We start from the raw sequence: 13,150 nt of genomic DNA, 5'->3' as shown, positions 1-13,150 counted from the left end.
TCCCCTAACTCGTCCTCAGCTCTCCTTCCACTGATAAGTGAGTTAATGGAACAGGTAGGAAAGGGCGATATACGAGCAGGTATGATGTAATGCATTGAGCGTTTATCGTCTGAGGGGGGCGAACTGGGTTAGTAATCATTCCTCTCTTGTTTTTCCTTCTTGAAGAGATTAATCACGATTTGTTTATAGAATTAGGTATTGTGGATCACGCACACACACACACACACACACACACACCTTACATATATATATATATATATAATATATATATATATATATATATATACTAGATACTACATATATATTATATATATACACCTCATATTGCTTATATAATATGATAAAAACTAAACATACAACCGCTAATAACAAGCTCACTTCCCCTTGGGAAACTGCTTGCATCCAATGAAAACAAATTATTAGGTACGTAATAATTCGTCGTACCCAGACAAGGTTACAAATTGAGCGACAGTGACCTAAACCAACTGCCTTAGAGAGGCAATTCAAATTGACATAGAATTTGCTGCTGTACGTCAGTCTGGGTCCGCGCTGGAATTTCTGTGCCGAGAATAGCAAACATTAATATAAATCTACCTTTGTAGCCAAGACAGAGGTCAATAGGTTTGTGATATATACGTATATACGTACATATATATATATATATAAAAAATAGTATAATATATATATTATATTTTCCATATATATATATATATATTATATTTTTATTTTCATATTATGTATATGCATGTGTGTGTGTGTGGTGAGAGAGAGAGAGAGAGAGAGAGAGAGAGAGTAGGAAATTCAATCCGCATGTTTCCAGTGGTATAATTTTGCCTTAGTAATTCACCAGTCTCATTATTAACAATTATTATTTTCTATTTTTTGGTCATTTCCTCTTCATCCAATAACGTATTCATATTAAAATATCACCTCCACTAAAGCAAATCAGCCAACGATACTAATTATATAATAATATCCAAATATACTGATAATCAGCGCGACAACCGATTATAGCCTTCATAAAAAAGGGCTTTTCACAATGGACAAATGAACGCGACCTATTGATTCGCCAGTGAACGCGGCCATCAGATTCGCTAATGGGGCTACAAAAATCATTCCTGACACAGATTCTGGAACACAAATATGTCGATCTACTACACACACATGGTAACGAGAGAACCATCGATTCACTTAAAGTTCTAGTTGCTGAAAGGAAAATGTCAGCGGCGCGTCCAGTCGGTTTTTCACGTCCGATGGCGAATGTTATAAAAAGAACGCGGGACGTTGCTACTGCTGAACGCGCCCCTGGTGATGATTGGTTAGTTAGATTTATGACGGTTTTGGTGTGTTTTTTTGGGGGTGGGAGACTTTTGTGGGTGTTGGAAATTGTGGTATGGTGAATTCAGTTTTGTGGGAGAGTGATGCTTGGTTTGAGTTAAATAAGGAATTATAATTGTATATATATATATATACTATATGATATATGTGTATATATATATATATGTGTATATTAATTGTATATATATTTAATCTGATACTTTTTCTCACCTGTTGTAATTCTCTCATTCCTTCAAACATAGCATATACATATATATATATTATTATATATATATATAGATATATATATATATATATATATATATAATCTATATGTATGTATATATATACGTATATATATATATATATATATATGTATATATATACATATATATATGTATCTATACGTATGATATATATATAAATATATATATATATATATATATATTATACGTATGTGTGTGTGATGTGTGCGTGTGTAAATATATATATTAATATATATAATATATATATATATATATCATATATATATATATATATATATTCTCATAGATTTTCTCATCTTTTCTAATTCACTCATTCCTTCATAATCCTACTTACTTCCTCTATTTCCTTTTGAAATCATCTTTTTTATCTTCAAAATAACAACAAACAAACAAACAACAGCCAGGTTGTCTACACGTACCAGACACGTAGTATCATTCATTCTTATCTCCCCTCCACACGCAACTGTCCAGGTCGTATTAAAGAAAAAAAACTATGTTTACATAAAACTTACTTTGTTTACATCAAGTCCAGCCCTTCATTAAGACTGTTTGCCCAAATACATCGCAGGCTTACGCAATTTCCAATCTCATTCATGACTCAGGTCGATCTGTGGCGCATTTTTAATCTTCTGTAGAAGAAAACGATTGGGATGGCTATTTGTCAGTCCGTCCGCGCTCTTTCTGTCCGCCCTCAGATCTTACAAACTACTGAGGCTAGAGGGCTGCAAACTGGTACGTTTATCATCCACCCATCAGTCTTTATCCGTACTAAATTACAGCAATCTAGCTTCAGCAGTTTTTATTTTATTTAAGGGTAAAGTTAGCCACGGTCATGCACCTAGCACCACTATGGGTGCCAGCAACACATGCCCCAACCAGGCCGTGGCTGCAGGTTTCATGGGCCACGGCTGAGCTGCAAATAGGTATATTGATCATCCACCCATCAGTCTTCGAACATACCAAATTACAGCCATCTAGCCTTTGTATTTTTTTATTTTATTCAAAGTTAAAGTTATCAATGGTTACCACCAGACCGCGGCTGAAGGTTTCATAGGTCGCGGATGAGAGTTTCATACAGCGCATTTTTTACTATATATATATATATATATATATATATATATATATATATATATATAGATATATATATGTAGTATATATATATAAGAATTATATATTTATATCCCCTATATATATATATAATAGTATATATTTATACATTTATATATATCATATATATATATATATATATATCGTACACACACAGCATATATCATATATGTGTGTGTATTTGCACATATGTATATTAGCACAAACATGCATAAACATACCTACAACAACGTACATTCCTACAACCTCATGAAACAACACATGAATATACGTGGTCAAGCCGATTACGTAAACACGTAAATATCAATAAGGTTATAAATGATGAAGAACATAACAATATCATAGTGATTATTCAATCTTTTGGAAGAAAAAAAAAACAATCATAATTAGAATCCTCGGATTTATATGAAACGCCAAGTCGTTCGGGAGAAAAATGATCTGAATAGGAATCGACGCTTTATAAATCACTAAAGCTTGAAGGATGTCCTCCTCCTAACCAAGCCCCCCACCCTCCTCCCATCCCTCCTCCCCCCTAGCCCCAAAAATCCCCTCCTCTAAGACTGTGGGGTCTTTGGCACCATTTATCACATCTTTCTTAACTGGATTACGGTCCTGTGTAACTCATGACTCGCGCGCGTAAAGACCACACTATTTTGACTCTCTCTCTCTCTCTCTCTCTCTCTCTCTCTCTCTCTCTCTCTCTCTCTCTCTCTCTCTCTCTATCTCTCTGTGGTTTTGCATAAAGTCATAATTTCATGAAAAGATCTGCAAGATTAGTAATTGGAATGTTTTATCATTTTTTTCTGGGTCATAGTTCTTGGATTTATAAAATTATTTAATTAGTTACTGAAGAGATTTCTGCATATATATAAATATATATTATATATATATATATATATATATATATATATATATATATATATATTATATATATAGACTATCATTTAGAAAAACATTTAGTGTATTTAAATATCATTAAGGATTTTAGTATTATCTAATATTTAGCAAAGCAATATTGACATATATTCACTACTGACGATAGAAATTTGTCGTAATTGGTCCCTCAAGAAGTAATAATTACTCTTTCGTACCAATTAGTTTTTCATCCTTAATTTAATCAATTTGATATTCACTCATTCTTATTACTTCGTTTAATTAGAAGGACTTATTACCCAGTCGCTAATATGTCATAATATTTAATTAAAATGATAAATATGAAAGTGATATGTGCTACGTACAGGCTTCCTCTCTCTCTCTCTCTCTCTCTCTTCTCTCTCTCTCTCTCTCTCTCTCTCTCTCTCTCTCTCAATCAATAATAAGCACGATGAATTGTACGTTAACTACTAATGAATTTGTAAAATTATAAGGGTGGTTAATCTCTCTCTCTCTCTCTCTCTCTCTCTCTCTCTCTCTCTCTCTCACACACACACACACACACACACAGTTTTAGCTGTGGATACGAAACATCATTGTATTAGGCTTTCCTTCAAATTAACAATACTGAAAGTCAATAAAACTTTTATTATCTACACCCTAATTACTTATTATTATCAAACCTTCACATTTTGAATTAAATGGGTTTGGTAATGAGGGAATTTGTTAATCAGTGAAAATGTTTGTAGAAATGTGAGACAGTTTTTATGTCTACCTCTCGTTTTCTGTAACAATGCTAGATATATTCTTTTTTAATATTTAAAAAAAAAAAATTATTCTGATAATTGGCGATTTCGAAGGATGATAGTTAAAGGCATGTAGACGTGATTAATTTGCTGTGTATGCATATATATATATATATATATTATAATATATATATATATATATATATGATATATATATCCTATAGATATATATACATACCTAACATTACATTATTTTATTTATACCTATATAATATTGTGTGTATATATATATATATATATATATATATATATATATATATATATATATATATATATATATATATATATATATATTAGATATATATATATATATTATATATATATATATATATATATACATAATATATATATATATATATATATACATATATATATATATATATATACCTATATATATATATATATACCTATATATAATTATAAATATACATAAATATATATAACAATTTCCATATGCCATAAAACCAATTACCTGTAAGGTGACCACTCATTATAATTAATTGTTTCCTTGAATATTTGGAATTGCTCATTATTGCCACTGATTGTTCTTAAGAATAGATAATGCAGATCCCGATGCGGTCAGTTTTAAATCTCGAATATCAGGAACCGCTAGAAACGACCAGATATATTGTAATAATTGTTGTTGAACCGACGCTGTATTAATATAAAATAAATCCCGATGCTATGATTCATAATTGTTAACGTTATATCACAATACCTTGAGCCCAGGATACATTTAATTAACGCCATAAATTGGTTTGTACCTTTAAAGCCAAATGGAAAAATTCACTCAATAATAGCAGGTCGGGTAATGTGTTTAGCTTGGTCTGGTATGATTTTGCCATTTCGTAATATGTTACGTTCATCATCCAATGAAATCTTATTGGGAGGTATATTAGTATAAATTGCACTGAACAATGTATCATGGAAATTAATATTTTATGATTTTATTTATAGCACTGAATGATGAAAGAGTGATAGAAATAATCGAAGGGCAAAGTGAAAATGAACTGATTTTTTCTCATTGGTGCGAGTTATATTTATTCAGTTTCCTCATTGGGTATTTTCCCCAGTGGGGATCTTTATCAGGGGAGGATTTCCCCAAATGGGATTTTCCCAATGGGGATATTCCCCTGTGGGGGATTTTCGCAAGTGGAGGATTTCACCAGTGGGACATTTTCCCAACTGGGGATTAATCCAGGGGGAATTTTCCCAGTGAGGATCTTCCCTAGTGGGGATCCTCCACAGTTGGGATCTTCCCCAGTATGGATCTTCCACAGTGGGGATCTTCCCCATTGGAGGATTTTCCCAGTGGGGATCTTCCCTAGTGGGGATTTTCACCAGTGGGGATCTTCCACAGTGGAGTTCTTCCACAGTGGGGATTTTCCCCAATGGGGATCTTCCACAGTGGGGATCTTCCCTATTGGGGATTTTCCCCAGTGGGGATCTTCCCCATTGGAGGATTTTCCCAGTGGAGATCTTCCCTAGTGGAGATTTACCCCAGTGGGGATCTTCCACGGTGGGGTTCTTCCACAGTGGAGATCTTCCCTAGTGGGGATTTTCCCCAGTGGGGATCTTCCACAGTGGGGTTCTTCCACAGTGGAGATCTTCCCTAGTGGGGATTTTCCCCAGTGGGGATCTTCCACAGTGGGGTTCTTCCACAGTGGAGATCTTCCCTAGTGGGGATTTACCCCAGTGGGGATCTTCCACAGTGGGGTTCTTCCACACTGGAGATCTTCCCTAGTGGGGATTTTCCCCAGTGGGGATCTTCCACAGTGGGGTTCTTCCAGTGGAGCTCTTATAGTGGGATTTTCCCAGTGGGGATCTTCCACAGTGGGGCAGTGTTTCTTCACAGTGGAGATCTTCCCTAGTGGGGATTTTCCCCAGTGGGGATCTTCCACAGTGGGGATCTTCCCCAGTGGAGGATTTTTCAAGTGGGGGATTTTCCCCAATGGGAGAATTTTCCCCAGTGGGTATTTTTTCCATTGGGGAATTTTCCCAAGTGAGCATTTTTTCAAGTGGGGGATTTTCCCCAGTGGGAGATGATGTATCTCTTACAGTTTTCCCCACCTATATTTCTATTTGGATTTCAGTCCTCTTATCTCGGCTCTCCATCTCCTCTAACTTTACTTTCCTTTGATGTCAGCTCTTTGACAGTTCGAAATATTTGTAATTATTATTATTATTATTATTATTATATTATTATTATTATTATTATTATTATTATTATTATTATTAGTTTGCTAAAAGGGAATGGTAGAATTTGATTATTATTATTGTAGACGTAAAAAGAATTTAAATTATTTTTTAATAAGATATGTTTATTATTATTATTAATTATTATATTATTATTATTATTATTATTATTATTATTATTATTATTATTATTAATGCAGAAGTGTAAAGAATTAAAGTTAGGAAGACCTGAAATAAAACGTCATTAAAAAGGATATGGTTTAAAAGATGTTCTATTTAATAATAATCAAATAATAATAATAATAATAATAATAATAAAATAATAATAATAATAATAATAATATATAAATAATAATAATAATAATATCAGTGCAGAAGTGAAAATAAAAAATTGAAATTAGGATTATTATCATCATTAGTGTCGAAGCGAAAAGAATTTAAATTATTTAGTAGGATATTGTTTACAAAAGAGGGTTAATTAAGTATTATTATTATTATTATTATTATTATTGATTATTGATTATTATTATTATTAGTATTATTATTATTATTATTATCCGTTACGCCACGTAACCCTCATCATTTCCTTCTGCATTTCCCCCACCAACATTCGCGTCACAAACGGGGAGCGTAACACCGAGGTGGCAGTTACCAGTCAAGATAATCGCGAGTTGATTTAGTTACGTGCAAAGGTGAGACTAATGTTATTTGCCGGGGTGACGTGCTTATATTATCTCTCTCTCTCTCTCTCTCTCTCTCTCTCTCTCTCTCTCTCTCTCTCTCTCTCTCTCGGGCATCAGCCAGCCTCTCGTGGAATTGATATTGTTTGCCCAACAACATCATACTTATGATCTACATAATGCGCGTAAACATTGTTATTACAGGGACGCGGTTCTCGTTAATTGTAACATGCAAATGGGGCAGGGGGTGATTTGCATATAGAATGAATAAGAATCGTGACCTTTTCTGTGGGGGGGGGGGGGGGGGGGGAGTGGTGGTTGGGGGGGGAGGGGAGTGGGTTGATATTGCCAGAAATACATTGTGTGTGAACTACTTCGAATACAATGTCTGAACAAGTCATCGTTATTCGCATTATACAAAACCGTTTTGTCTTCTGTCTAAATTTCATATCTCATTAGCTTCTATGGCTTCGGATTATATTGTTATATAGCGGTCATTTTTAATATATATATATATATATATATATATATATATATATATATATATATATATATATATATATATATATATATATATATATTATATATATATATATATATATATGTGTGTTGTGGTGTGTGTGTGTGTTATGTAATGTATGATAAATGTATTCATAATAGTAGCGAAAATGATACTGTGTTTTAAGCTTTATTAAAACTATTACACACACTCATAATATATATATATATATATATATATATATCTATATATATATAGTATACATATATATATATATATATCATATATATTATATATATATATATATATATTATAGGAGGTATGTCCAAGAATACGGTGAGATGATTGCTTTACGATATGTGTTTTTATTTTCCGGTAGAAATCCAGCAGATGTAAATATGATTTAGCGAAACGTCGGAATAAACAGTCAAAGTAATCATATCATCATATTGCTGGTCTGACCTTCTATGGAATATGTATATCATATATATATATATATATATATATATATATATATATATAATATATATATAATATATATATATATATATATATATATATATATATATTATATAATATAGTAATATATAATATATATATACAATATATATATATATATATATATATATATATATATATATCTATTATATATATATATATATATTATATATATATATATATATATAATATATATATATATAATATATTATAGGAGGTATGTCCAGGAATACGGTGAGATGATTGCTTTACGATATGTAGTATTTTTTTTCCGGTAGAAATCCCAGCAGATGTAAATATGATTTACGAAACGTCGGAATAAACAGTTCAAAGTAATCATATCATCATATTGCTGGGTCTGACCTTCTATGGAATATGTATTATTATATATATATATATATATATAATATTATAGATATATAATAATTTATATATTATATAATAATATATATATATATATATATATATATTATATTATATATTATGTTATAATATATTTAAAATAATTTTTATTAATATTAAATATAAATTTATAAATAATATTATATATATATATATATATATATGTATATATATATATATATATATATATATATATATATTTTTCTCCTATAATATATAGATATATATATATATATCTTTGATTAATTTTTCTAACGCTTTAAACACATAATATTATTCTTACCACTACTATGAATAAATGGTTCATATAATGCATGAGCAAAAGGCCTTCAGATACTGAGAAAATAGAATATTACCTCCACTAACTTCAGCTTTCTCTCTCTCTCTCTCTCTCTCTCGTACTCTCTCTCTCTCTCATCAACTCTTCATCCTTCATCTCTTCTCTCTCTCTCGACCACTGCTTCACACGCACGGCTCTTAAACTAAACTAAATGTTTTTTCAACATTTAAAACCTGGTAATATTTACAAAGAAATCTGTGTTGTTATTTTACGCAACATACGTTTGTTTATGCATTAAACGTTTTTACTGTGTTATACCTTGAGCTTTCATCCAACATACCTGATTAGCTTACGATATAAAGATTGAAATGAAATGAGAAGCAATTTACTTTCAGTAGCAGTGATTATATAACGTCTGTTGGTATTAACAAAACATACGTTTTTGATTGGTTAAACGTTCTCTTTCAGTAACAGTAACTCTATAAAGTCTTTTGGTATCAACGAAATATGCGTATTCGATTGGCTTAAAGGTTCATACATCTTTTTATATTTAAACGTTTATCTAACATACCTGATTATTCCTCGATTGAAAAATTAGCTTAAGATGAGAACCACTACACTATCAGTGGCATTAATTGTATAAAGTCCATTTTTCTTTACGAAATATACGTTTCGTGGCTTAAAAACGTTCGTAATCTCTTATATCTTGAACGTTTATCTAACATATCTCCTTACCTTTCATTTAAAATATTGTTAATAAGATGGGAAACACTGTACTTATCTTAGATATTCTTCGGACTGACACGTGCAATTTGCAAACCTTATTCAAAAACCAATTCGCTGTGAGGACCTTCTAATAAAAATATCCCGGCTGCAAAATGGTGCATAATTTTATGATGGTTGGGCTAAAATGAACGACGCACTTTTTTTTTTTTTTTAATATTCCAATACTTTTATTCCCCCTTGCATAATGACCGGTGGATTTTCACATTGTATTAACACGACACAAAAGAATTTTGTTCATATATTACGCAGATTTCCAAATGCATTTCAAAAAATTGAATTTGTATAACCTATTTAAATCCGTATGAATGTGTGTTTTTATCTAATGAACTATCCACTTTTTTTTTCAATGCAGGTCTGCATAATGGTTCTGTCGACATCAACTCTGTGAACACTTTTTTTTAGTAATTCTTTACAATTTCTGCCTCTTGTAGTCACTCGAGAAGTTTCACATTCGACGAGAAGTAAGGACTTTCAAAAGGAATTGATGGTTCTTTCAAAATGAAAGACAGGTACTTTGGGAATTAATTACGAGTACTTTGAAAATGAATTACCTGTGTCTTGAAACTGAATTACACGTAGTTTGAAAATGAATTGCGTGTACCTTGACAATGGATTACTGGTACTTTTAAAATGAATTACATGTACCTTCAAAATGAATAATGAGTACTTTAAAAATAAATTACAATTGTTTTTACAATGAATTAATTACTAGCATATTAGAAATGAATTACAGGTAGTTTGAAAATAGATTACACGTTCTTTGACAATGGATTACTGGTGCTTTGAAAACGAATTACATGTACCTTGAAAATGAATAGTAAATACTTCAAAAGTGAATTACAATTACTTTTACAATTGATTACTAGCATTTTGAAAGCGAATTACAATTACTTTTACAATGAATTACTAGTACTTTGAAAACGAATTACAATTATTCTAAAAATGAATTGCTAATATTTTGAAAATGGATTACTGGGACTTTGAAAAAGAATTACTAATATTTTATAAATGAATTATTGCTACTTTAAAAATGAATTACTAAGGACTTTAAAGGTTAATGACGAGTACTTGGACAATGAATTACAGTGTTTTGCTAATTTTTTAAATGCTGTGCTACGCAATTACTTTGCAAAAAGTAATTACATTGTTGACATTTCAGAATTCCATACGCACTTCATAAGTGGAGCACGCGACTTCATAGAAAAATAGCTTTTAGTTCATTTATTTTATTTTGTCGAAAAAAATATTCATCTGTGGATGATCTGAAAAAATTTGCTATATATCAGTATTTCATATCTAACTTTCCACATGAAATTATTACTGCACAGTTTGAGATTTATTAAAAAAATAGGTAAAACAAATCTATATAGTTTATTGATTTGTGTGAACCTAATCAGAATGTAGTAAATTACTGTATTTTCAAATGAAATCAGGTTATCATTCTAAAAGGACTTCACATTTCTGTCAGATTTGAAAATTAAAAAAACAAACGTTTTCATTTCTACATTTTAACTACTCTACGTGATTGTTTTTGAATGACAAAAGCACATGAAACTGTGGTTATATGATTCCGAGATGATATGACGATTTGATGTGTATTTCAGAAATGAATTTACGTAAATAACGGCCATTTTCATCATGATATTTTCAAGATCATTTTCTTTAACGACGTAAATACAATGGCACTCGTCTTTCATATGACAATCAGAAAAGAAAACTAATTTTTCTATTTTACATGACTAATGAAATAATGTATATTTTTATCCCAAATTGTCCAAGGTAATTTTAAAGACTTAATTTCCTATCACATCCCTAATGATTCAGACGAAATCGTCGGATAAAATCAACTCAAATCTTCAGATGGAATCATCACAAGTCCTAAGTGATATTCAGATCCATGGGGATCCTATTTGATTGTGGTCATAGATGGGTATATAGATCAGGTGAAAACCAGGTTAATTATTCACACTAAAATCATCAGGACTAAATGATCAGATATCCTAAGCAATATTTAGATCTATGAGGTCCAATAAGTTCGTGTTTATAGACAGGTTTATAGCATAGGTGAAAGGCAGGATAATTGTGAATAACATCGACATATCAAATATATCAATTAATAAAAAAATCCTGCGTGGTATTGGGTCTATGAGGTCCTCTAAGTTCGTGTTTATAGATAGGTTTATAGCACAGGCGAAAAATAGGCTAATTACCTAAAAGACACTGTGCGAATACTTACCATAATTTGAGCCTCCTCAGAATAGCATCCCGCGAATAACCGTTCACCAGCTCATCAACTATTTCCTTCACATCACTCGACAAGGTTAAAAGAAATATATTTATATAAAGAAAAAGTGAGTAAATCACAAATTCCGATAACACGCTACGACTACCGGCTCTGGAGAACGACACAAGGTTACGTGACAGTCGTATTCGTTTCTCGAACTGGGGTGTTCATCAGTATTTACACTGGTGGAGGTGGCGTTCGAAATCTCAGATGGCATGGGCTAAGGAAACTGTGGAGTATGTGATACGATTCAGTTTATCTCTCTCTGTCTCTTTTCTCCTTCTCCCTCTCTCTCTCTCTTTCTAGCACGGGACAGGACAAGACAGACAACAGTGTGCGTGTGAAAGAGAGAGACCGCCACTGCTGCTGCTGCTGCTGCTACTACCTGACAGTGAGCAGGTATCTGCTGAACTGACACTGGCTGCTCTCGACCGTAGAGTTACATCCCTTCCGCCCGGGACGAGTTGTCGGAGGTACGACTGACGACGGCACCGAAACCTCCTCCTCCTCCTCTCCTCTTCCTCCTCTTCCTCCTCCTCCTCTTCCGTCAGCCGTCAGGTGTTCCAGGACTGGGGCTGTGTTGACGCTGACGATCCTCCTCCTCCTCTTCCTTCTCCTCCTCCTCCTCCTCTTCCTCCTCCTTCTCCTCCTCCTCCTCCGTCAGCCGTCAGGTGATCCTGGACTGGGCCAGAGTTGACGCTGACGAAGATGCTGACGAAGATAGTCTATCCAGCGCCGATACCTCCTCCTCCTCCTCCTCCGTCATCCATCAGGTGATCCAAGACTGGGGCGGTGTTGACGCTGACGAAGCTGCTGACGAAGATGGTCTATCCAGCGCCGATACTGCTGCTACTCGAGTTGTGTCATACGGCGCCTAATCTAGCGACAACTCATCAGAGGTGGGGCTGCAGCCATAGAGTCTTTACGTATGTCTGTCTGTATGAATGTCTGTGTTCGTTTTACTTTCTGTTTATTCCCGTATGTTCACAAGGGTAATCCTGATTGATGTTTACTTTACCGTCTTGACTTTACTTTTTATTTTTTTGTTTTTTGCTTTTTGTTTTATTAATGCAACGGTGACTGGCATTTTGTATTGAAAGCTAAGAATGTTGTGTAATACTCAGTTATTTATAGTTATATTATATATATATATATA

The 13,150-nt window shown here is 32.5% G+C and overlaps 1 protein-coding gene across 2 annotated transcripts in view; it reads right to left on the bottom strand.

Annotated features, from left to right (window-relative positions):
• Positions 1–12,433, bottom strand: part of LOC135212493 (protein O-mannosyl-transferase TMTC1-like) — a 102,286-nt gene extending 89,853 nt beyond the window's left edge. The window contains exon 1 of one of the 2 annotated variants that reach the window (XM_064245982.1): positions 11,947–12,433. The gene's annotated coding sequence lies outside the window, so the exon portion shown is untranslated. The remainder of the gene's footprint in view (positions 1–11,946) is intronic. The other variant, XM_064245981.1, reaches the window with a different exon arrangement.
• Positions 12,434–13,150: the final 717 nt, after the last annotated feature.

The sequence above is a fragment of the Macrobrachium nipponense genome, chromosome 41 (genome assembly GCF_015104395.2).
Source record: "Macrobrachium nipponense isolate FS-2020 chromosome 41, ASM1510439v2, whole genome shotgun sequence".
Taxonomy (NCBI): domain Eukaryota; kingdom Metazoa; phylum Arthropoda; class Malacostraca; order Decapoda; family Palaemonidae; genus Macrobrachium; species Macrobrachium nipponense.
Note: the sequence above shows the minus strand (reverse complement) of the source record. Positions and strands in the feature narration are given on the sequence as shown.